At 43.4% G+C, this 26261-nt stretch overlaps 1 protein-coding gene across 7 annotated transcripts in view; it reads right to left on the bottom strand.

Annotated features, from left to right (window-relative positions):
- Positions 1 to 26261, bottom strand: part of PDZD2 (PDZ domain containing 2) — a 202250-nt gene that overhangs the window by 98419 nt on the left and 77570 nt on the right. Inside the window, exon 1 of one of the 7 annotated variants that reach the window (XM_087927411.1) lies at positions 23940 to 24156. The exons of 5 other annotated variants lie outside the window; for them this stretch is intronic. The gene's annotated coding sequence lies outside the window, so the exon portion shown is untranslated. Of the gene's footprint in view, positions 1 to 23939; positions 24157 to 26261 lie in introns of those variants that run through there. One more of the 7 variants, XM_087927409.1, reaches the window with a different exon arrangement.

The following is a 26261-nucleotide window of genomic DNA, read 5'->3' as shown; positions in this document are numbered from 1 at the left end:
ATGACAATAAAGTAAACTAAACTAAACTAAACCTGCCTTCAATCGAGGACCTTTATACTGCGCAAGTCAAAAAGAGGGCTGTGAAAATATTTACAGACCCCTGACATCCTGGACATAAACTGTTTCAACTCCTACCCTTGAAACGACACTATAGAGCACTGCACACCAGAGCAACTAGACACAAGGACAGTTTTTTCCTAAACGCCATCACTCTGCTAAACAAATAATTCCCTCAACACTGTCAAAATATTTACAAAGTCTGCATTACTATTACTATTAATCCTCCCATTTTCCTTTCACCCATCTCCTCCCACGTATGACTGTATGACTGTAACCTTGTTGCTTGTATCCTAATTATTTTTATTGACTGTTTCCTAGTATGATTTGATCGCTTATTGTACCCTATGACTATTATTAAGTGTTATACCTGATGATTCTTGACTCTTGACAAATGTATCTTTTCTTTTATGTACACTGAGAGCATTTGCACCAAGACAAATTCCTTGTGTGTCCAATCACGCTTGGCCAATAAAGAATTCTATATTCTATTCTATATATATTCTATAAAAGATACTGATAGTTTGATACTACATTTACTGCAGAAGTGGTATTCAGCCGGTTCAGATGGGTTCTGGCAGACTGGTAGCAAAAATTTTGACTAGTTTGCAGAACCGGCAAATACCACCTCTGGCCAGGCCTGCTCACCCACCCCTGTTCTTTCCTCTGCTATATTCTGTTGTTTCTTAGCTCAGCTGATTCGTGTGGCACAGCGGATTGCCGTGCCTCAGCTGAGCTAAAAAAACAGCACAGCTCACCAGCGTTGATACAGAGGCTGGTGTTTGAGCCCTGAGTGCAAAGCGAGCTCTTTGAACCAATAAGAAACTTTTTTGAAACCCACCATTGATTTACTGCCAGGAACAGCTAGTTGAAGAACACAGAAATTGCTTTCAAACAGGAATAGGCAATTTGGTGTGCTCTTGATGCTTGACTTAATAATTCCCATTTTCATTACAACCCTTCTTTCGTCCTCAGTCACTCCCAATTATAATAAGGTGCTACCCTAAAATAACATACAGCAAAGTTTTATAAGGTCTACTGAGCTAATTTAAGTGAAATATGAGAACAGTGTGTACACATGTAAATTTAATTTCTAAAGAAAAAATGAATTTCAAATGCAGTGATTCTAAGGAAAATTGGAATATTTATTAGTTTGGAATTTCTCATGAGGAAAGCGTTTCAATTATTTCCTTACAGAATTTAAAACTGACGTGGAATCGGGAGCAAATCTTCATTATATTCACTCAACCTACAGGGTTAAAGAGCTCTGTAAATAACTTCAGGGATGTGTCTATGCTCACAACTGTCTCTGATTAAAGATTTAAATGTAGTTACACCAAGTAGGAAACCTTGAACAAATAAGACCAGGAGAGAGCCCAGGTGTAGAGTTGTAATTGCAGGAATGTTCCATTTTCCATAGAGCTGTCTCGAGTGTCCAGGTTGGGAGGAGCTCCAGTCTCGGCTCTCACAGGCTGAGCTTGAGATTCAGGCACGCCTCTCACCATCACATGGTCCTCCGGGCGCGCCCAGTTTTTTGCTCAGCCTCGTGGCAGTCAGGCTGGTTTTCCTTTTTCTCCTGGTCGTTCTAGCACCTCGTGTTTTCTTTTTTTGATCAACTTGGACTCTCAGACAGCGCAGGAAACTGAGGTTTGAGCTCCCTAGGAGCCTTTTTCTTCTAAGGGGAATTGTTTCACTATCCTTTTAAGGGAGAATCCAGCGCTCGGCGCTGCCCCCCTCCGATTGCTGCCTTTTCGCTCCGTGCGAAGCTGCATCGTTTCTTTCCTGCCTGTTTTTGTTCTTTGGCCGTTTCCCCCACGAACGCCCTCTAACCCAGGAGATGCTTCCCTGCCTCTCCCAGGTACTTCTTTGTGGCCTCCGGGCCTTTTTAACTTCTCCTGGGTGATAGCCGCCGCTGGGGATTGCCTCGTCATTGCGCCCTCCATTTTGGGCTCCCTGTGGTGTCAGCCATCTTGGGAGTGGCAGGAGTCGCCGCCATCTTGTGTGTGGCCGCATGGCCGGGCGCCATTTTTCAGAGGCCTATAACAGGGTTTTTCTTAATGTTTTATAGGCAGACTCCGGACTGCCTATATCCTTACCTGTTTGCGCTTAGTTTCTATCAGGCTAACCAGGGTTAGTTGGCTCTGTAGCCCTTCCCCCAGCAGGCGAGTTAGCAGCTCTGCCATCCCCTTCCCGGTCCGTCCGGCAGGGGTAGCTGCCTGGCGTTCAACTTTTGGCTAATTGGCTTCTGGGCTAGGCCCTGCTGTGCAACAGCCTCCTATTTTAAATACAAAAAAATTTTTGATCAAAGGGGTGCGAACGTGCTCTAGGATCCCGGCCTCTCGTAGGCCGCATCCAAACGTGCAACTGTCCGAGGACCCATGATGGCACTTTACTTTAAAATTTTTGGTTGGTAGCCCCAGGGACGCCTGCCACTGCTCGAGGCCTACCTGCAGGCCGCATTGTGTTTGATTCCTGGGCAGATCCTTGGAATGTCCAAATCCCTGCTGGTACCTTGCAATCCTGCCTTGGTACTCCTCTAGATATAGGAGTCTACTGGCTACACAGTCTCTCCCCAGCAAGGGAGGTAGCAGCTCCGCCATCCCCTTCCCGGTCCGCCCGGCAGGGCGGTTTTTAGCGTCCATCTTTGGCAATTGGCTTCTGGGCTGGGCCCTACTTCTCAACAACGTGCAAAGCACCTCTGTTGCCCTTGACCTAGGGGGTGCGAAACGCAGTACTGGGTTTCCGGCCCCTGCTTAGGCTGTGTCCAGCCTTGTTAATCACCTCACGTTAATCAAGAACTTTTCCTCCTTTCTCCTCTCCAGATGGCAGACGACAATGCATCTCGTGGCACTTCCCTGAAGGCCAAGGCTAAGTCTCACCACCTGAGCAAACAAGCACAGGAAACATCCAAAGCCTCTCAAAGGGATGCCCTTAGGCAACACAGGGCCCTTGAAAAGGAGATTGACAGACGCTCTAAGGAGTCAAGCTCTGTGCCTCTGGACCCTTCCAATCCCACTCCCTCTACCTCCACCCATCCTCCCTCCTCCCCTGCTTCTGCCTCTTCATCGCAGCCTGGACAGGCCCCTGAGGCCACCTTCCCCCGCTGCTGCAGGTCTGCGCCCGGAGGAGCCTCACCCACCCCCACGGTGGAAATCCCGAAAATCTCAAACGAGCGATGGAGCTGGCCATCCGGCACGGGATAGCACAACAGTTTCAGCAGCTGACCGGTCTGGCCCCTAGGCCTGAGGCCCCCGAGGCTCGAGGATCAGCAACTTCGCATGGTCAGGTAGCTCTCCACGGGGACTTGACCCTGCCCTTGGAGATGGAGGAGATGGAAGCCCAGGAACTCGGGGGACCCTACCCTCTTTGGGGACGAGGAGGATCTCGGTGGGGTCTGTCGTGAGCAGTGAACTCCTCTTGGGAGCAAGCCCCCAGAAGGGGACATGTCGGAGGACGAGGGCCTCTCTCCAGGCCAGCCGCGTTTCTGGGGCTGTTTAAACCACATCTATTTAGGTCCCTCCTGTTCAAGGCCAGGAATACCTCGGGCCTGAACCCTCCCCCCACCCAACCCAGCGGCATCGGGGTTCCTCCCGACTCCATTTTCTCCCAGCCTGTGGTGGAAACCGAAGTGATTCCTGTCCCACCCATATTCTCTGACATGGTCTCAAGGCAGCTAGCCTCCTCGGGGCCTCCTCCCCTCCCAACGCCCAGGACAAGCGGTTTTCAATCTTGAACCGCAGTTCTCTACCTTGCTCGATCCCCCCTGTGGACGAGCCCGTAGTAGAGTCTGGCCTCCCGCTCAACTCCCAGCGAGTCCCTCGAAGCTCTCCAGCCCGAGGACAAGCAGGCTGAACTGGCCCTGCGCCGCGCTCATCTCTCTGATGCCTGGGCGGTCAGGGCCTCCACGGCCGCGTCTTTTTCACCAGAACCTCCATCAAGTGGCTCCAGCAGCTCAAGCAGCACGTCCCGCAGCTAATCTCAGAGCGCACCAGGATATTGCCAAGATCCTGGCCGCAGCCGAGTTCTCTGCAGACGCCACCTTCCAGGCTGCAAAATTCTCCACCAGGGCCATCTCGTCCCAGGTCACTGCCCGTCGCCTTCTCTGGCTCCGCCACTGGCAGGCGGACGTAAAAACAAGGCTAAGCTAGCATCAGCCCCCATCTCTGGGGGAAGCTATTTGGACCGGTTCTCGACCCATTCCTGGCCGAGACCCGCAACAAGCGCAAATATCTCCCTTCTCTTGCTAGGAGGTCTGATTTCAGAGGTTCCTCTCCCTCTTCTCGCCAAGGTTCTTCCCGCTCTTCCTCCTTCCCCAGGTACTACCAATCATCTCCCTACAGGCCTCCCGACCGATCGGAACCAGACAGGTCCGGAGGCACCTCGTCAGGAAGCCCTCCCGGGGATCCGGGAGAGGTTCGTTCCGTCGTCCCGATAATGCAGTCACCCCCAGGTGGCTGCCCCACCAAAAAAAAAAAAAAAAAAAAGAAAGAAAGAAAGAAAGAAAGAAAGAAACAAGTATAAAGACGAGGAGAAGGAGAGCAAGAAAGCCAATCCTCTTCAGGCTTCTCGCCTAGTCTGGCTCCACTCTGACACTTAACTCCTGCAAAATCTCTTTCTCTTCAGCCTTGCCCAAACTGTTGGGAAGCCTAATCCTCATATCTGCCTTACCTCTCCATACCAAGACTCCCGGTAGACCATACGGCTCCCGGACGCAGGTTCATAGTCTGGAGCACCCTTGTCCTCCTCACCTTGCCCCAGGGCATCTGGCTGGCAACACATTTATCCCCACCCCATGTTAGCTGGGGTTCCTTCTCTGGGCCCCGGCCCACAGCCTCATAATCCAGATACACGGACCCCTTGCCCTGGTCCTCACTACTACCCTTAGTTCCCTCTGGGGCGGTCCTCGGTCAGTTGGCTCTTGAGCAGGGCCGACCGCCTCGCTCTGGGCGGAACCAAACTTGGTCCCCACTAGCACAGGTCACAGTTTGGGAACTCCTTCGTCTCCCTCCATCATTCTGACCTGGAGTTCTCTCAGGGGGTTCCCAACAGGGTCTATCCCATAACACCCTAGGGCGTCCCATTGCCACCCTCATAGCGGTGACCCTCCGGTTATTGAGGCGCCTCCCTCACTCTGGCTAGGTCTTTTCAGGGAACTTCCATCCCTCGCCTCTGCCCGGGCTCCTCGTGCACGGGTCCCTAACAAGGTTTTGGCCGCTCTACCTAGTCTCCTTGCCCCACGGTCTCAGTAAGCATCTGTGGCATCCCGGCAGGGCTACCTTTAGACAGCCCCGTCTCCTTCATCAGGCCCTCTCGTTGAGGCATTCCAACCTCCGAGGGGTTCTCCTGTTGGGCGTGCCCTCCAGTGGGTCATCAGGGTTCCAGGAGAGGTCCCATTCCAGACGGGAGCCCGCCCGCAGGACTAGCCAAGCTTTGGTATGTCCCAACCTGGACACTCGAGACAGCTCTATGGAAAAGGGCGTTGGTTCTTACCTGATACGCTTCTTTTCGTAGAGCTGTTGAGAGTGTCCAGCCCCACCCGTAGGCCGTCTGGTGGGAAACCCTGCTGTTCGACCGAGCAAACTAATATTTTTTTCCTGAGTAAGATGAGAACAGGACCTTCCTTCTCGTCTTCGCAAAACTGGGGCGCGCCCGGAGGACCATGTGATGGTGAGAGGCGTGCCTGAATCTCAAGCTCAGCCTGTGAGAGCCGAGACTGGAGCTCCTCCCAACCTGGACACTCTCAACAGCTCTACGAAAAGAAGCGTATCAGGTAAGAACCAACGCCCCATCTCGGATGGCAAACCTCAGATAAAGAATGTTTCCAAGCAAATACAACTCAGGTAAACAAAGTCACCAATCTAAAGGAGGATTAGAGAGAGGAAGTAAACATATGTTAGACTTTAACTAGAGATAATTAATTGTATGGATTACTGTGCTAAACAGTAACGAAAGTTAAGCAGTAACCAAACTCGTCATTACAACACCCAGGGAATGGAGATCTTGACAGATCTTAAGTGAGAAAGCAAGAGAAGCAGAACTGCATAGATGATAGATCTTCTTGAAAGCCATTGTAGCGTTAAGAGGCTTGCTGATACCTGAAGCTATGCTATCCTGTATCAGCTCTTTCCCCATCTACCCTTCTTGGTATTTGTTGTTGTTGTTCAGTCACTAAGTTGTGTCCAACTCTTCACAACCCCATGGACCAGAGCACACCAGGGGGCCCCGTCCTCCACTGTCTCCCGTAGTTTGCCCAAATGGATGTTCATTGTGTTGATCACCATCTAACCATCTCATCCACTACTGTCCCTTTCTTCTTTTGCCTTCAATCTTTCCCAGTCTTTTCCAATGAGTCCTCTCTTCTCATTAGATGGCCAAAGTATTTGAGCTTCAGCTTCTCCAATATTATATTCAATGGGTTTTAATATTTGGTGGTGGTGCAATGGTTAGAATGCCGTATCGCAGGCTAACTCTGCCCGTAGCCAAGAGTTTGAACCTGAGCAGCTCAAGGTTGACTCAGCTTTCCATCCTTCTGAGGTCGACAAAATGAGGACCCAGATTGTTGGAGGCAATATGCTGACACTGTAAACCACTCAGAGTGTGAAGTGGTATATAAGTCTAAGTGCTATTGCTATATTTAAAGTATTTTTCACTTTCAAGACTGCCACCGCTGCATGACAATTAAAGACCCAAAAGCCTTCCAGGATGAGAAATTCGATTTGGCTTAAAAACAATCTCAGGTAAGGTCCAGGTTTTGAGAGAGGAGCTTCAATGGGATGTGTTTTGGCCCCTCGGCCACCGAACCCTCCAACAGCTGAATTAGAGGAGGAGGAGGAGGAGGAGACATGGGAATCAGGATCAGCATCAAGGCAACCTGAGAGCTTGAGGGGGAAGAGGGAACAGAGCTGGCAGAGAGAGAGAGAGAGAGGGCCTGGGCCATCCATCAGCCCTCAGATGGAGAGTCAACAGCCCCAGGTATGGAGGTGGTGGATGAGGAAGAGGAGGACCAGCTGGGTCCAGTGCCTGACACGCGGATGCACAGAAGGCAGAGAGGAGAGGAGAGCAGTGGAAATCTGTGGGCTGATCCTTGGGACAGAAGAGCCACCGCTGCTAGCAAAGCCCCACCCTAGCTCTGGGAATAAAAGGCAGTGGGCAGGGAGATTAATAGATGTGGCAGACAACTATTCATCTCCCTGCCGGACAGACTTGTTAGCCTGCTGTAAGAGAGAAACTTTTTGCAGAGGCTACTAGTGCTCCTAATCAAGGATTCATTGCTTCAGCTACAGAGGGCTTGTCGTGTTTGGGGAGCTGGGTCAGAGCGGGACGTCTTCAAATGTTAAAAGCACAATGATTATAAAACTTTGTGAGGTGACCAAGCGAAGCCACCGCAGCCCTGTTGGAGATATGAGAAGATTGAGACGGTTCCTTTTCTCATAAAGACCATGCATGCAGATAGAAGTTCCTCCGTGCTAAGGTGAATCCTGGCTAAACCAGTTCCTTCTAAGCACTGTAGAACCCTATGGCCAAACCAGAACTTGATTCACTTGCTAGTGGGATGGCTGAGCTAGGAGGCCATTATGGCTTGCTTAACCCACCATAATTTTAAAAAAATCTGATCTAGCATTATTTGTGAATGACGCCTATGTGTCTATATGAATATGCCTTCTTTGCAGTTGCTGAATCCACACCAACCCTCTTTGAAATAGCAATAGCACTTAGACTTACTTACAGTGCTTTACAGCCCTCTCTAAGCCGTTTGCAGAGACAGCCTATTGCCCCCAACAATCTGGGTCTTCATTTTACCCCCCTTAGAAGGATGGAAGGCTGAGTCAACCTTGAGCCTGGTGGGATTCGATCTGTCAAATTGCAGGCAGCTGGCTGTCAGCGGAAGTAGTTTGCAGTACTGCCCTCTAACCACTGTGCCACCAAGGCTCTTATGGTTTGCACAACCTTGTGGCACATATTGTTACTGCTGGTGAGATCTGTTACCTCTTCCTGGAGCCCTCTCTCCTATCTTGTGGGCTCCTTCAAAGATTGGACACAGATTGCTATATTCAAGGCAAAAATAGGAGACTCCAGTCTGTAGCACCCTGCCAATAAAGGCTGGATTCTATCAAATCTGTTTTGTTCTGGCAGCCAGCAGGATAAATAGGACCCCAAACCCCACTTCTGGCAGCTTGTAGAGTGCTTGAAATGAGTCAAACTTTCAATAAAGCTAGCCTCAGAATATTCAGGAGGTTTTGTGCTTTATTTTCAGCATTTAAACTCCATATGCCTTCAGGATTTCAATCCAGTTTATATTCAAATTTGCCACACCATTCTCAGGCTGCTTGTGTTGTTCCTCTCATTTTCAGCTTGGAAGCCCTAGGCTCTGGTGGAAAACGATTGCTTTCATATTTTAAGCTATCCCCCTTTTTTTTTTAGAAAAAGGAAAGGAAGAGTATATTGCTAACCAGATCTCAGTGGAGCTCTGATATTGAAAACAGAAACTGCAGTAATCACTGTTGTGTAACTGGAATGTTCACTCTGGCAAAGGGAGGGTTCCACTGCTTGAAAGTGGATTCAATTAAAACCCTTAAGAAGCTGGTAACAGATTCCACTTAATTAATTCATTCACAGCATTTAAAACCTCCATGATAATTATTTTACCGTGGAGCTTGAATATTTCCTCTCATTGACACAAAGCCACCAGTACTAAATTTCTTTACTTGTTGTGAGAAGGTCTCTTGGGAAGCAGAGGTCAACTGAGGAAACCGTCAAAAGAGGCAGAGGCCTTCGTGCTTCTTCAAGAACCATACATAGCATTCACTTCCCGCCGGCACTGGCATTGGCAACAAAACGCGGTCGCAATTTTGGTAATGGCTGGATTAGACTTAAATTCTTGATTATTCTGAGCCAAAACTTTGAGCCCAAAGAGCACGTTGTGTGGGTGCAAATCACAAGGATAAACATTGTGCAGAAAAGCAGGAGCTGAGATAGATATCTTGAAAGCAGCTCAAGATGTGATAAGGCAATCAACTGAATACGTTGGGTGGAGTGAAGTAGTGTAGAAGATTTAATAAGCTGAAGAATGGGGCTTGATCATGGTTTAAGTAGGGAACAAGGGTCCAACGTAGAGGGGAGATGAAACAAAGTACAAGGTGGGTTAGGCTATCAATATATACAAAATAACAGGGTGAGGTGGAATTTTCTTTCGTTTAGATTGTACCCTATGACTATTATTAAGTGTTGTAGCTTATGATTCTTGACTCTTAACAAATGAAACTTTTCTTTTATGTACACTGAGAGCATTTGCACCAAGACAAATTCCTTGTGTGTCCAATCACACTTGGCCAATAAAGAATTCTATTCTATTCTATTTTATGCAGAAAGGCAACCTATAAAAAGGAAGCTGAAGAAAAGCAAAATGTTTTCAAAGAAAAACCAGAAAGTCCAGTTGCCTCTTGAAAAAGGATCTTTGGGCAACCATGACCTGGATGACTGAGAATCTCCATAGAGATATAACTGCATCTTTTGGCCCCTTCACCTTAAGTCTTAACTGTAGCATCAGTTATAATTGTGTCTCTTTGATTAATATAAGAAGTTGCCACTCTTCGATTCCTGGTACCGTGGTTAACATAATACGTTTGGAAAAACAAATCTTAAAAGTGCCCTAAATAAATCCCACTCTGTGCTTTCAGACAAGATGGGATTTACTTAGAAAGGGAGCAAGGTATAGCAAGCTGCTTTTTAGAATTATATCTCACAACAGGAACATCAATTGACAGAATTAATCAAGTAGAACAAGAAAACACATATAATTGTCGCTGTCCTCATCTCACTGTCCTCATTTAAGTGAAGTTATTCTGGTTTTTTTTTTTTTTTCATATTGAAGCTTTAGTTGTCAGGCAGCTGAGTGATTTAATTAGTCATTTACTTTGAAACACTCCTGCCTTCTCTTTCAGCGTGTAAACTGACCTCAAACAAGATGGACAGAAAAAATAAAAAATGACAGCACTGCATCTTGGAACAGCCTTTCTAAACCTACTACTTTCCAGGTGCATTGGGACTACACCTCCCAAAATTCTCAGCTAGCATGAACCATGGTGAATTTGGAAGGAACTCAGTTATGGAAGATGGATGTCTCAAAAAAGATGCAATTTACTTGACAAAGTTCTGGTATGAAATCTTCTCTGGCATACCTAAAAACTTGTGGAATTTTTTCCCTGAAAACTCTCTGTTAGCTTCCCTTTAGAGAATTATAGTTTCCATATCCATCTTCTAAATCAGATAAATGTTTTAAAATATGGTAAATGTGAGACATGCAATCACCACCTCACTGCTGTGACAATAAAATGAGGCAGGGTTCCTCTGTGCACTATTTTGAGGTCTCAGAGCGAAAGCTGAATATGAATTGGATGGATGGATTGACAGATGCAAAATTGGAAAAATGTATTTAAGAATCTGGATCCCTTTCTTTCTCTGTCATTATCCCAGTCTAAATTGCCCCCAAATCCTTAAAACAGAAATGAAGAATGGAAGAACAAAATGAAAACAGACAAAAATATTTTGACTGTAGATTATTATTTCAGACGGGTTGCACTTTAAAATTGTAAATTTCCTCTTCTCTACCACATTATACTATATGCATGGTGTAACATGCATCCTTCTCAGAAATGTCTACATTTGTAGACAACCAAAGTGTACAGTACATTCCTTCTTTTAGGTTCCTTAAATATGCTTCAGTGGGTTTCAATTTCTACAATTCTCCAGTAAAAGTCCAACATAGAGAGCATACGGCTGGCGAAAGCTGCCTTACATCACCAACCATCATTGTGTACCCACAAGGCATACCATATCCTTTCATTTAAGCAAACAAACTCAGAAGGTGAGTATTTTACACAGGCCAATAACACTGCAAAATAAAGGAAGCTGCTATGGTATGTGGTAGACTTCCTCTGCTTTCCATATGTTTTGGATTACAGCCCCGTTGTTGGCATGCTGGCTGAGGCATCTGGAAGGTAAAGAATGCAGGAAAACTGAGCAAAAATCACTGACATTCCATGTGGACAACATCTGTGTCAGCAGTTTGGAAATTAAGAGAACCCTGTGTGACAAATTACTGTCATTTCTCTTTCCCCGAATTCTCTTTGTTTCCCCAAAGCAAGGCTTTTTCTGCAGAGGTGAACTTCACCTATTCAGATACCAACACGAGTTCCCTTGTCCCTTTGGGGTTAGTAACTGTATGTAGGCCAAACTGGAAATTAAAAAAAAAAAAAAGCATTCTGAAGGAAGAAAGTGCCATCCACACTGTGCCCAGAAAACTGGATGAAGCCACCAAGAGGTAGGTTCAATTTAAAGAGAATGCTCCTTTTTATTGTGCCATAAATTTACATAGGCCACCTCTAGCGTAATGATGATTGACTAATCATCATTAAGTAGGTTAATCCTGAAATTTCCAGAGTTTGCTGTACATGTAATCCTCCCTCACAACAGTTCATTTAATGACCGTTGAAAGTTACAACATCAACGAAAAAAGTGACTTATTGCTGTTTTTCACACTTATGACTGCTGCAGCGTCTCCATGGTCATGTGATCAAAATTGAGACGTTTGGCAAAAGGTCAACTTATGACCTTTGCCACATGACCTCCTAGGATCATGCCATCCCCTTTTACGACCTTCGGACAAGCAAAGTCAATGGGGAAGCCAGATTTACATAACAACCTTGCTACTAACTTAACAACTGAAGTGGTTCACTTCAGTTGTTCAACTGTGGTTCAACTGTTGTTCAACTGTTCAACTGTGGCAAGAAAGGTCGTAAACTGGGGCAATACACAACATATATCTCACTTTAGCAACATAAATATTGGGCTCAATTGTGGTCGTAAGTTGAGGGCTACCTGTATTTTTTCCTCCCAACAGCTAATTTCCTTTGAGAAGAATAGCAGGTACAACATTCTATTCTATCTATATATATAAAAGCGAAATATAATTCACGCATCATCATAAAATCTCCAGTACCGTAAAGCCTACAAACTTGAAATTTGGCACGTATGTTCCTCTTGGCTTCTAGGGACTCACTAACAATTTTCTGAAATGATCATCAGAGCATTAGTATTCCGTATATTATTATTAACACGCTCTGATGCTAAGGCCACAAACATAGCTGTGTCACATCAAACCCAGCCTGCTTTTAACACTTTGTTGCTATCTCCTGGCATTGTTACCTGACCCTATTCAGTGACAGGGCCAGCACTGCTCAACCCAAAGAAGAAAATGCAGATTGGCTAAAATAATTTATAAAAATGACTACTGAACATCAAAACACCAACCCAAGCATTGGGACCTTTGAAAGCCTGGTTTTTAGAATCCTGCCATTAATGCAAATTGGCAGTAGCCCAAGCATCACCTAAAACATCCAGCTCTGATGTAAAAAGACCAAGATAAGAATACACTAGACCAAAACATGCTGGGCAAGTCACTCAAAATTGACATCTTTTTGTATCAGATTGGCCTGAAGGTTTAACTGATGTTACACAATGGAAGGACAAAGTACTTGTTATTAAGTACTGGGAGGCACCATAGTATCTTGTTTCTAAGCCACTGGCAGAACAATAATTCATGCTTGTTGCTGGTCATCAATCAGCAATCCAACCCCTTTTGGTTTTCTAAGCTAGAACAGAGAGTTGTTTACTTTTAATGGTGTTTCAGCCATTCATTCATTCTGTCAAATTCTGGTTCTCAAGCTTGCAAGAACTGGGCAAGCCAGCAACACCTGTTTGGAAAGATAATATGAACAAGCTCCAAAATAACAAACCAGCAGCTAGTACCTAAGCTGCCACAATAATTACTTCTAATGAGTGAGTCACATTACGAGCCTAAACACAAATAGCATTCCTGTTTGGCCAAGTTTGACAGATGCCTTTCAACATCTGTGAAGGCCTTCTGAAAGTCGAAGCCTTCAGGTGTGTTGGGATGTTAACTCTCGGGATTGCTCCATGGGAGATTCCCTATTATTACTGAAGGGGTCAAGACTGAGGAGATCCAGGTTCAAGTCTTTTCTCAGCCACAGAAACACACTGGATGACACTCCACAGCCCAAGCTACATCCCATGGTTGTGGTGGTGATGGAGATAGTATAACAAATCATACGTTACTCCTATTTCGTGGCTCCTTCGAAGCCTGAGTCCGTGGAGGATGATGAGTTGGAGGTCAATGGAGGCTGAGGGGGTGGCCTCGTTGGCTTCAGAAGAACACGGGGAGGACAAAACGAGGCAGCCCTGGGTCCCTTGGGACTGCTTGCCAGCAGGGAAGAACAGGAGAAGGATAACCAAGAGAGGAGGGGGAAGAGAGGGCAAGCAGTGGAGATGACCAGTGGAACTCAGGGAATGAGCAAGGACCACCCCCCTCCTGATCCCCAGACATGGAGAATGGAGAGAAGGCAGGAACAGCACAGGCTGACCCGACAATTTGGGAGGAGAGTGCCTCACCCCACTTCACAAGGCACACCTGGGAACTGAGACTTAAGGAGACGCTATAGGGAGGGTGGTTGTCGGAAACAAGTATGCATTTGTGGAGTTTTGTGTGCCGTTGCTGACAACTGGAGTTCTCTGGACTTCTTGCCTTATAGTTGCCTTGTTCCTTTGCTTTGTGTACTCATTGCTTTATTCCTTTGCTTCATTGAACTCCTTGCCTTGTTCCCTTGCCCGCTGGACTTCTTGCCTTGAAACCATTGTGCTGACAGCATTTTGCTAGGCTGCTTGCAGCCAGAGGCTGCTGGAGGTGTGTGTGTGTGAGAGCACTTTGCTCCAGGACTTGCCATAAATGTGGGAGTGTTTGGGGGAAAATTGGGAGCAATGAAGGGGAGCTTGAACTATCAACTGACCATGTTGCCTCCATGCCTTTCCCCAGGTCATCACACCGTATGAGAAAAGGCAGAATATAAAACTATTGGATCAGTTAAAGGAAATGCAAACAAACGGATGAAATGGAGAAGTTTGGGCAGATCTTCAGAACCAGATCCATGCACATCCCTGGGGTACTTATAGGGCAGGCCTAAAGCGATTTTTATAAAAGAAATAGTAAACAAGTCTTAAGTTTTTCTTCACATCCACCATCACATCCACGACATTGCTGATTCCGCAATATGAACTGGGAGAATACTCGGGCTGCATTCAAAAAGTGTTAAGCGGATTTGAAATTCATGACAGCAGTATAGGATTTCCCGAGCTCCATGGCAATTTCTTCTTATGCAAATATTTATGAATCGCATCCACTGCTTCTCATGGCTTCTTTCATCAAGGATTTTCATAAGTAATTCTGCCAGACCGAGTGGCTTTCATAAGAACATGTTTTTTTGCACCAAGGAAGAAAGCTCATCTTATTTCCGCTAGAGCAACATCAAATAGCCACTGAAATATTCTCTGTCTCTTTAATTTTTGTTTGGATTTGATCAGTCTGTTATCTCATTATGAGTTCCCTCCTGCAATTCAAGCCTTTAGTTCCTTTCTCTTTTCTTCTCTTTGGTTTTGTAAAGAACATTGGGGGGCGGGGGGTTGGGGGGGCGGCAGTGAGTGAACTATTATTTTTTTTAAAGAAGACTTATTAACTGATATAAAAGAAAGACTGAATGCACCAGTTGTTTGAATAACTTGACAGCATAACTAGGATCAATGAAACTGGAAGACAGCCTAAGCCAGTGAAAGACACTTTCATTTCTAACATGTTGAATCGTGCCTTGCTATAAGTTGAGACAAGCTTTACTTTGATTCATTTGAGTGCATTGTGCTGCCTCTACCCAGCATAGAAACCAACCCAAGGACATAATCAAACTACAGTTGAGTATAAACCTGATACCCTGAATACTAACTTATCTGGGAGTTTGGAAGATGTAAAATATTAGAGAACTTGGTTAAATAGTGAGATCCTAACATTAATTCAGAATTTAAATCAATGAAAGCTCAGTCCCTAGGAAATGCAGCTTTGATTTGTAGCCTCGGTTCTATTGTCTTCAGTTGAAGAGAGAGAAATATGTGGTCGGAAACAATGAAATGTTAGAATATTTTAGAATATTTCCGGGATAAGCTCCTTTAAAAGGATCTACAGCACACATCAAGAAAATTATTATTTATCCATTCATTGACAGCCATGCAAATAACTTTGCAGTACATCTAAATTAATCAAAGCAGCCAACTAGATACAGGCTCCCTGAAACTTCTATAGTTCTTGTCTCCTTTGTTGCCAATATGACAAATCTCCTGAAAACAGATTTTAGCTCTCTGAACGTCAGAGGGGCTCAGGGCTATGAAGAGATTTTGATGAATGAAAAACTATATAGATGCAAATAAAGTTAAGCTTCCTAAATATCTTGGATTGGATTTGCTCATCTTCCAAATTGCATTTTGTCTTTTCTTTCTGAAAGCTCTACTGGATGACCAAATGGAGGAAATGGTTTTGCTTGTAAATCCGTGCACAAGTGAGTGTATGTGAAAATTAAAAGCAGTTGATCTGTAATTTGAAGTGAAAAATAGCACTGCTAGAAGATAGAAGCATACACGTGTGTGCAGGCACATGTGTGTGCACGTGTGTGCATCTGTGGAGGTGTGTCTAGATATGAAAAGAATTTGCTTCCTGCCTGCAAAGATTTTTGATGCTGTTCTGCCGGAAAGAACTGCAACTGGCTGGCTCTTATTCTTAAATTATTTATGTCCTTAATGTATTAAATTTTAAATATATATATACAGTATATAGCCTGCTCTCTCTCTCTCTCTTTTTTTAAATCTTGAACTACCCGTTTTCTTCTTTCAGCTCCACCTTTATATTCCCGGAATGACCTATTTTTTGAAAGTAACCTTTGGAATGTCACCCTAGATTCAGTGCATCTCAATCTAAACAGCATCCCTAGACAAAGCCATACACACCCAATGGTTATTATCTTTGCTACCAGCACAAGAGAAGCCATCACATCTCTCCCCATCAAGGGCTTGTCTCCAGAACAAGCTACTTTTCAAGGCGGTAGTGACTTTTTCAGACTGCCAGCAGCTTTAAAGCACCACTTTCATCTTTGGTATGCTTTATCAGCTTTTTAAAGCAGTCTGACAGCAAACATCTTATTTCTACTATTTGGAAAACTCTGGATCCCGGCAATTCTCCTCTTTGAAAGCTCCAATCTGCTTCTTCAAGCTCTTGAAACCGAAGCAGCCAAGATCTCAGCAAAAGCAGCACAGAAGGGCCCTTGTGCATTGTTAAAATTTTAAATATGTTTACATATTTTAAGCAGAAGGAATGCGGTAGTTCGTGTCCCTTCGTTTTCTATGGAGCACTGGCCCCAGCCAAAGAAACTCCTCATTCCTATGCCAGAAGTCCCTTCTTTTGCTGAGATAGTAGGCACAATTTGATGGAAGCACATTTGGGGCTTACTTGCAGAAGTAAGAGGTTGGTTTGAGATACAGGTAGTCCTCAACTTACAACAGTTGATTTAGTGACCATTCAAAGTTACAACAGCTGTCAGCGTTCCAGCATCTGTGGAATCCTGAATCTGAAAGTTTGGGGCTTCCTTGCAAAAGTAAAAAACTACAAATCCAACCCCCCATACCCATCATCACATCACATGGCCCAATCACCATCTGTCCCCAAAGTAAACTTTCCTTTTCCCTATGCGCAACGCTACGTGACCTTGAAGCAACAAAAGAAATGTATTTTGTCTAACTAGATATCCTCAAATGAATTCCCACCCTCCCACTTTCCCAGGCTCAATGGTGGCAGCGTGGGACCATCGAATCTCAATATGGCTTCCAAAGCTGGCAACAGCCCTGAAAAAAGTGACTTATTATCACCATTTTTTTCATACAGCATCCCTATGATCGTGTGATCAAAATTCAGATTCTTGACAATTGGTTCATACTTACAACTGTTGCTGTGTCCTAAAGTCATGTGATCCCCCTTGGCAATCTTTTGGCACGCAAAATCAAGCGGGCAGCCAGGTTCATTAAACAGCTAAATTATCAACTGCAGTGATTCACTTAACAAGGGTGGCAGGAAAGGTCATAAAATGGGCCAAAACTCCCTTAACAAATGTCTCATTTAACAACAGAAATGTTCGGTTGTAAGTCAAGGACCAACTGCACTGCATCTTGGATATGGAAACGGGCTCCATTATTTGATGTTCCAGCTCAGGCTGATGAAGATTACAGAAAAATTGGTGTTTGGAGAGAATGTTATGTCCAAAAATCAGACATGGGAGACCAAAAAAAAAAAAGAGAGAGAGAGAGAGAGAGATTCAAGGCTTCTTGACCTGCATTCGGTAGTAAACCATCGATCTGGTTTATTGTAATTGGACTTTTCCACTAAGGGATTTACAGACGTGGCTTTTCTAGATTAGAACCTTTATTGCAGACAAAAATGAAACTACAATTGATTGCCAACAATGGATAAAAAGCTATAAATGACATTTATGACCTCAGGGGCTTAAATTCCTAGCTGCTTCTTTTTCTTCCTAGCATTGCGACTGAATGGATCTTTGGTGTAGCACTTCATGGCCTTAAATCCAAACATTTAATGTATGTTTTTTATTTGTATTATTACCATTTTATATATATATAAAATGACTTTTACAGTTGTTTCTGACTCAAGTCTCACTCACAGACGAACACAATACAGAAGCCTGATGATGGCAGATGAGAGTCTGCCGAAACGTTGCTACAACTTTAAAAGCACAACTACAATGATGTGGGAAAATACCCGAACAAAGCTAAATGCCATACATGTAAGTACCCGCGAAAACTTAAGAAAACAAATACACATACAAATATATATATTATATAAATATATTTTTATATTTATATTTATCACCTCTCTCACCAATTTTCATGGATGGAAACTAATCAACGATAAATCCAGCCTAGAACTAAGGAGACATTTCCTGATAGTGAGAACAATTAATCGGTGGAATGGCTTGCCTCTAGGAGTTGTGAATTCCCCAACACTGGAGGTTTTAAAAGAAGAGGTTGGACAACCATTCCTCTGAAATGGTACAGGGTTCCCTGCTTGAGCAGGTGGTTGGTTTAGAAGACCTCCAAGGCCTCTTCCAACTCTGTTATTCTAAATGAGCAGGCAATGAAAACTGCCAGGAAGGAGGTTTCAATCAACACCATGGCCCAAGACTAATTTGAATGAGACGGAACTCAGTGATTAGCACCATATGAGCCATTTTTAAGGAAGTCCGATAAAATCCCAGATTCCCTGACATCAGCTGCTTTCATCAAATGTAGTTTATGTAGAACGTTCTACCTGGGACGCCTAATTCCTTTCTTAACCACAGCATTTTCTCCCCTGTTCCAAGGCACAAACCTTAGGAGAGGTCTCTGCAGGCAACTGAATCTCGGGCTTAAGGCAGAATGAAGTGAGTCACAAGAGGAGGGGTAATTGGTTGAACTGTTCATACAGGACTGTCTGGGAGCCATGCATGGAGAGAAAAAAAAAATACTGCAACACATAATGTACTCATCCGTAAAACTGCATGCGTCTGACATGAGGCACTGCTGGAAATTCCAGCACAAAAAGTAGAAATGTGCTTACAGGAAATGATGGGTTGAGCAGATCTTACAGAAGAAAGATAAATGGGGTATCCTCAGAAAGATAAAATCTGAATATACAATACGTACAGTAAATGTAGAACTAAGAAGTTTTTGGACTCACTGATAATAAAGAGGGGCTTACTATGGCACACCAATAAACAGTGGTTTGTGAAATCAGGTTTAAAATGAATTAGGATTGATTTGAGAACATTAAAGTACGCTGGAGTGCACAATGTGATTGCCTATGTTGTTAATGGTGTTAACTTTTTCTTGCTGCAAGGCAAGCTTTGACAGAGCTAAAAAGTAGGGCAGGAACTTTCACCCATGATTTGCCAGCATAAAAGGTGACTAAATACCTCCATTTTTCCTGCCGCAAAGGGGATCAAAGTGCCTAGTGAGAAAATCCTGCCTTGAATGGGCTCTATTTGTCCTCGATGATGTCATCACATTTGCTGAACAATTCTAGATTGACAGGTGAAAGAAGCCTAGATGGGGAAAGAAAGACAAAGCAAAGCCCACAACTGCTATGAACAGCTCTGGGAGAAAGAGTCAATAATCAAGCAAAAATGGTGGTTTTCCTTTGTACGAAATATTTCTGTTCCGCCTCCTACACACCTTCTGTAAAAGCACAAGTTGTGAATCAAAAACTGAAGCGCTACACGCTGCAAAGCCTAGGCAGTAAACACACAAACTGATAGATGGTGATAGATGATAGATAGATAGATAGATAGATAGATAGATAGATAGATAGATAGATAGATAGATAGATAGATAGATAAATAGGTAGATAGATAAATAGGTAGATAGATAAATAGGTAGATAAATAGTAGATAGGTAGATGGATGGATGGATGGATGGACAGACAGACACTCAGACAGATAAATGTTCCATTTTATTCATGGATAAATTGGCCCCCAAAGGGCATCTGAATGATTAGTTGGTTTGTTTTGATGGAGAAGCTGCCCAGTTCAACAATGACTTTGGGCGACTTTCTTTTTTTAAAAAAAAATGTTTTTCTTAAGCAGAGAACCAGATGGAATACATACACAGTTTATTCAAAGGCATTCCAGCATAAAACATCCTTTCTTGTTGTTGTTGAAAGCATGCATACCAAAATTTGAGAATAGGAGGAGGAGAGAGAGAAATCTGTATCACTGATACATAGCCAGGACTATGACACAACAATTAGATCAGTAAGACTAAAGATTCGTCTTGGCTACTTTAGATACGGCTAAATGCTAACATGCAACTTTAAAGAGACTGGAATTTCACAAGCTACTAATGTGCTAATGGACAACCTCCAAGATATGCCAAATGAAAATAGGTCCACTTATCAACTGCAAAGGAATAGGGAGCATGATTTTTTAAAAAAAAACTTTAATGAACTTTCTCAATAGAATGAAATTTATTGAGGGGATTATTCTCAAGCGTAAGTATTTTTCTACAAGTTAGAGTCTTGTAGATGGATGCTAGCATTCCATGCCTTTGGAAGGTGTGAACGTATAAATGCTGAAATCCACTTCACAAATGGAAAGATTATGGGGCCCCAAATATATTGGAGGGGGCTGTCTCCAAGGCACATATTACGTATCAAAATCGGCATGGTTACCTAATAGTTCTTGACAGCCAAGCATTGGTCTTTATTCAGCTGGCCTACTTCCTCTTCTACTCCAAAGGGAAAAATCTGAACGATTGCAAAATGTAAAATGGCTGGTTTGAGCAAAAGTTGAAGGCATCAAAATCAAGTGAAAGACTAACGCTCCACTCTTAATGGGAAGTTTGGTTTTCTCACATCTAATTTGCATCCAAGCACCAACCAAAGAACAGAAGTACATTCACAGGTTGATCTCAAATGAGAAAAGTGTTTCTGCACATCAAAGACATCTCAAAGAGGCATGTCATAATCTTCAGACAACGCATGGGAGTTGCATTCATTCCAATATGCCTGGGAATGGGAAAACCAGATAGAGGAAGACTGGTGTAACAGCCAGTTAATGGAAAGGATTGAGAGCTAAATGTACAAGGAGGAGGTCAACATCAATAAGTGTATCAAGAGTTAATGTTCGTGTAATGTAGTAAAGTCCCCAAAACGCCTCTCTAAGGTTATCAAGGTATCAGTTGATTATTAGGATAAGTATCTTATTATAAGAATAGATCAACAAGAGGTGATCCACTACCTTTTGCTGGATGTATAAAAATCAACTCCATCAATTAATAAGATGAAGACTTTAGGCAGAAGCTGGACAATTAGATATTTTGATATGGATTCTTGCATTGGGTAAAGTTTAGACATGATAGCCTCTATAGTCCCTTCCAATGCCACATTTCTTTTAATGAACAGAAGTATGACCCATGGGATACATCTCTCTCCACCCACTCTCCTCCCTCCCCCCCCCCTCTGTTTTCTATGCAGTTTCACTCCCACTATTTTCCATGAAAAGAGACCGCAAAGCCATTCAACTTGTCCTCTTTTGTGTGGGGAAATGCTTCCACATCTGAAACAAGAAGGCCAATCTGACGATGCAAGAACTTCAATCCTGCTTCAATTTAACAGCTGCATCATCCCCAATGTGTTGATTGGCTACTCAGAGCTGTCAATTATTTGCTGAAACCTTACCCCTTTAAATATTCATCTCTTGGAAATTGGTCATCACAGGGGCTGGGGATGGCCCTACATTCCAGATATTACCATGCTACTGACCTCTATTTCAGTATATATAATACAGAGGCCCAGAGGAGATAAAAACACTTTTACTAGCACTCATCATGTTATCTAGTTTGGGCAATGAAACATCTGCAAGAAAACAACCAAGTTTGGAAAACATCAATTTCAGCCCTGAGTTACAACTATTCTCCTTTATTGGAGGTGGGGGGGGGGGGAACCTTCAGAATCGCCCTTCCTGCAAGAAGCCATTCACATGATTGGCATTCCGATAGCCTTAGGGCCTCCACCTATTCTTCTGAGCTGAGCTTTAAAGTTGCTTCGGCCCTCCCACCCTCTCAAAAAGGCAGCTCCACCTTAAAAAGTATGTCGAATAACAACTAAAACCCCAGGAGTTCTTGGTAACTCAGAGTGGTTAATTAAACAATTCAACCAAAGACAAGGCGGGTTGTTTGCAGCTTTCCCTGAGTGTGAGGTCAACATTTTCACAGCTTTTGGTTTATACTTGAAGGACAGCCAAACTGCTTCTGTAGAAGAAGAAAAAAAAACCCTTCACCAAGCACATCTTTCTTTCTTTTCTGCAACCTCAAAAAAGGAAAGGAAAGGAAAGGGAAAGGAAAAGGAAGAAAAGGAAAAAAGACCAGACATGACAAGACACCCGTAGCATATGTGTCTTGGAGATTCATGACCGCTATATCCAAAACCAGAATGGTGGTGCCAGAATGGCTCCTCATTTGCAAGCTACAGAAGGATTTGTGCATGTGTAAGGCAACAAATGTGCACTGTCATTCACTGATTTGGCTACGGCACTGAATGAAGCCTACAATCCATATCTGTGTCTTATGCATTACCCTGCTGTGCGGCCCACAATTTAATGTGGGAAGGAGAAAAGGTTACACTAGTAACACAGCATGCAACATTATTCCTGTCAACACTCTCAATGACAGCAACTCCGCAAAAGGAGAAACCCTTGCAAAATCCAACACATACAAAGTCAGTAGATTTACTATACGGTGGGGTTTTTTTTTCCCCCTCTGTATAATTATTAGTGTCAGAGAAATACAAAGGGATACATGCACACACGCAGTTAATCCTTCATTCAACAGCTTTAACTGAATATGTTGTTTTTAACACAACAATGTACAGGGAGTCCTCCACTTACGACTACAATTCGGCCCAAAATTTATGTTGCTAAATGAAACATTTGCTAAATAAATTTTGCCCCATTTTACGACCTTTCTTGCCACAATTAAGCGAATCACTGCAGTTGCAGAGGTATTCAGCAGGTTCTGACCAGTTCTGGAGAACTGGTAGAGGAAATTTTGAGTAGTTCGGAGAGCCGGCAAATCCCACCTCTGACTGGCCCCGCCCCATCTATTCTTTGCCTCCCATTGGCTGGGCCTTCTTTTGTTGCCCTGTACAGGAGAACGGAACTGGAAAGTAGGTTAGTGGAGTGGGGAGGGAATGGAGATTTTACAGTATCCTTCCCCTGCCATGTCCACCAAGCCACGCCCACAGAATCAGTAGTAAAAAAAACTGAATCCCACCACTGTGCAGTTGTTAAGTTAGTAACACGGTTGTTAAGTAAATTTTGCTTCCTCATTGACTCTGATTGTCAGAAGGTCACCCTGGGACACTGCAACTGTCATAAATACGAGTCAATTTCCAGGCATCTGAATTTTGATCATGTAGCTATGGGGATGCTACAATGGTCGTGTGAAAAACCTACGTGTACAATATGTGCGTTGTCTTCCACTGATCACTTTATTTTTGTTTGAACTTCAAACGGTCACTAAATGAACTGTTGTAGGTCGAGCACTATCTGTACTATTGTGTCCCCCAAAAGCTACAAAGGCTCAGATGTGTGAAACCAACCGTCTTTTTTGCAGGTCTTATTTTCACAATCACTTGATTGCTGCTCAGTATTAGCAGGCAATTTTGTTGAGCAGTGAAGGTGAGTCAATTGTGCACGTGTTACCCAACTTCAAATTAAATTTACACACCCTCACCATTTTCCACAGTAAGCCCTTAGAGTGGATGAATCGCACTTCCTTTGATTTATAACCCAGGCCACCCCAAAGTATTTTTATCCCACCTAATAATGGGCTAGTATCCTCTGAATCACTGTAATGCACAGATTGGTTGCAATTTCCCTCCGTATCCAGTCCATAGTACTAATAAAAACTATTATTTCCAGCGTTCTCTATCTGCCTCTCTCTAGGTGTTTTGGAATTGCAATATATTTGGAAAGCAACTTGTTGGAGGAAAAAAAAATATTGTCTCTCTATAAAATTATAGGTTTTCCAGTGTACTATATCCCTTTTTGTTTTGAATTACAAAAGTAAAGAGTACATTTTTCATATGCAACAATGACGAAGGAAAAACATGTTTAATGTTTAATGAACACAAGATACAGGGGGAATTCCAGCCCGCCCGTTCTCTGTTCCATACGCGGTTTCTCCTCTTTCAGCAGAAACAAGCCAACTACAATCTAACTTTAGCAGAAACGAAATCCCTTCCGAATGCACAATTTTTCAAGCCGCCCGTAAATTAAACTCTAAGAAGGAGCTGTCTGAGCACATGTTTAGCAAAAGTCACAGGAACCCTTTGACAAGTTGTAACACAGCTGAACCTTAGCACGGTGAGCATCAAACCCGCCTCCCCTTACCTGCAAAACTCTATTCTGACAATTTCTGTAATGTGAAATCCAACCGGTTCAGAAGGAAATGCATTCGTCTTCCCTTTTTCTTACGGTTCCACCTGCTGTTTCCCACGATGGCTTTCTGTAGAGAATGCAAAATAGCTCAGAGCCCTGCCTTAGACTTCCTGCTGATGGACCGTGCTACAAACATGTCCCACGTTTGATTCCGCCTCTCTAATTCTCCACCTTCTACTTCACCTCCTTGGGCACAAGCGGGCCCCACCCAAATCCATTCCGTGTATTTTCATTTCAAAATGCTCCCAGCTAAATGGAGTCCTTAGAAGAATTATCTATTGCTTTGGCTGGGCTACAAGAGAAGACATTTGTTTCCAACTATTATTTGGCATGAGCGCAGCAGACATTTTTCAGAAATGCAAACAGAGTTGAGAAGTACAGGGAAAGGAACAGAAAAATAAACACCTGTAGACAATTTAGTCTAGACACAAGGCAAGGAGATATTAATGCCCAATGAAGTGGGAAAAATAGAGTTGTACCTGAAATGATTCGACCAATTGCATATTGTCAGGTCCTGTTCCGTATCATGGAAACAAACCAAACCACACTTCCACATAAAAACTAGCTGGCTAAATTTTATATGTTTTCTCCAGAATAAACATTTATTTCAGGATAAATGTTCGAGAAGATCTGTTCTTTCCAAAAGTCAAGAGACGGAGGTCCTTGATTTTGAAACTGACGCAAAGGATCCAAAGATCTAAACTCCCCAGGTCTATCTCCAGATGTCCTGGAGGAACCCTTGGGATGAATCCCAAGTCAAAGGGGAAGCCAAACCACTTTCCAACCTTCTGGCAAAGCAGTAAACACTTTAAGAGCTCAATGTAATTTATGAATCATGAATTCCTAATCATTTGCAGCAATATCAGGGCAGCTTCCTTAGTATGGTCTGGCAGCAAATAAATTAAAATACATTTCCAATCTCAAGTTCTTGTAGTTTAGTTCTAAAGTTGAAAAAAGACCACAAAATATCAAGATCTGAATGGCAGAAGTCAGCGATGGTGGTCTCTGGTTATTGGCAATTAGGATGTCCTACGCAGAAAATCTTGGATGCTACATAGAAAATTTACTCATTGATAAAAAAAAGTCCATTCATCAATTACAAAAAGCCATGCTGCTTGGATTGATACACTACAACATCCTAGGTTCTTCAATGTATAGGAAGGCAAACACCAACTAAAGTACTGGCAGTTGTGGTTTCACACTAAAACGTGCAAAAATGGGACCCGTGGAGGCAAAAAAACCCTATTTTGTTCTTGTTTTCCTTCTCTAAACCTAGGTGCATCTTATGGTCCCCAAAATACGGTAATAATATTAATATTTAAATTCATATGCATTAAACAAGGACTATCTGGATCAGAATATGAATCACTGTCTCAAAGGTGCTTTTTCAAAAGGCAACTGGACTGGATTTTCCAGGAGGAAGAGGGAGGGAAAAAAGAGAAGGACAAGGAGAAAAATGAGAAAGAGAAGGGGAAGGAGAAGGGGAGGAGGAGGAGGTGGTGGAGAAGAAGCAAAACACCGTTTTCTTCCTCAAGGAAAAAAACAATCCAGTTGCCTTTTGAAAAAGTGCCTTTGGGACAACTTTGACATGAATGACTGAGAATCTCCTCAAACAATAATATCACTAATTCACCATATCTAAACAATGAGATCAGCAAGATAAGATCAAAATAATGCAATAATCAATGTAGCAGTAAAATACTTTGCTTCGGTAATATCCATCTTATGTAGATTCAGGTATTCAATTCGAAGTATAGCAGTCACCAGAATCTGAAGCTCACAGGAACAATCACTGCCCTTCATAAAAAAACTAAGCCTGGTCGTGTTTGAAATAGCTGAAATTGCCACATCTCTCTGGATGGCTAAAGACCTTAAGGACTAGCAGAGCCACACGGGGAAATCATGGGAGCACTGGGACAGCTTCATAGATTCCCCAACCATGCTTTTTCCTGATAGCCTCATTCAGAGCAGATGTTGCCCATGCTTGATCCCCAAGGAGAGAAAACAACTGCTCTGAATTGATACCATGCTGAGAAGGAAAAGCAATATTAACCTATATTCTCCATGACCATGTAACTCAAGTGGGGAAAAAAAATCTGTCTGTGAAAAGAAAATGCATTCAACACAGCATTGTTTCTCAACCTTGAAGTTGCGTGGACTTCAATTCTCAGAATTCCACAACTTGTTGGCTATGGAATTCTGGGAATTGGAGTCCACACATCTATAAGTAGCCAAGATTAAGAAACAGTACACAACAGGTAACCAATCCAGGGG

The sequence above is a fragment of the Pseudonaja textilis genome, chromosome 2 (genome assembly GCF_049901715.1).
Source record: "Pseudonaja textilis isolate UNSWEBS1 chromosome 2, rPseTex1.2, whole genome shotgun sequence".
NCBI lineage: Eukaryota > Metazoa > Chordata > Lepidosauria > Squamata > Elapidae > Pseudonaja > Pseudonaja textilis.
This window is presented reverse-complemented; position numbering and strand designations above follow the sequence as displayed.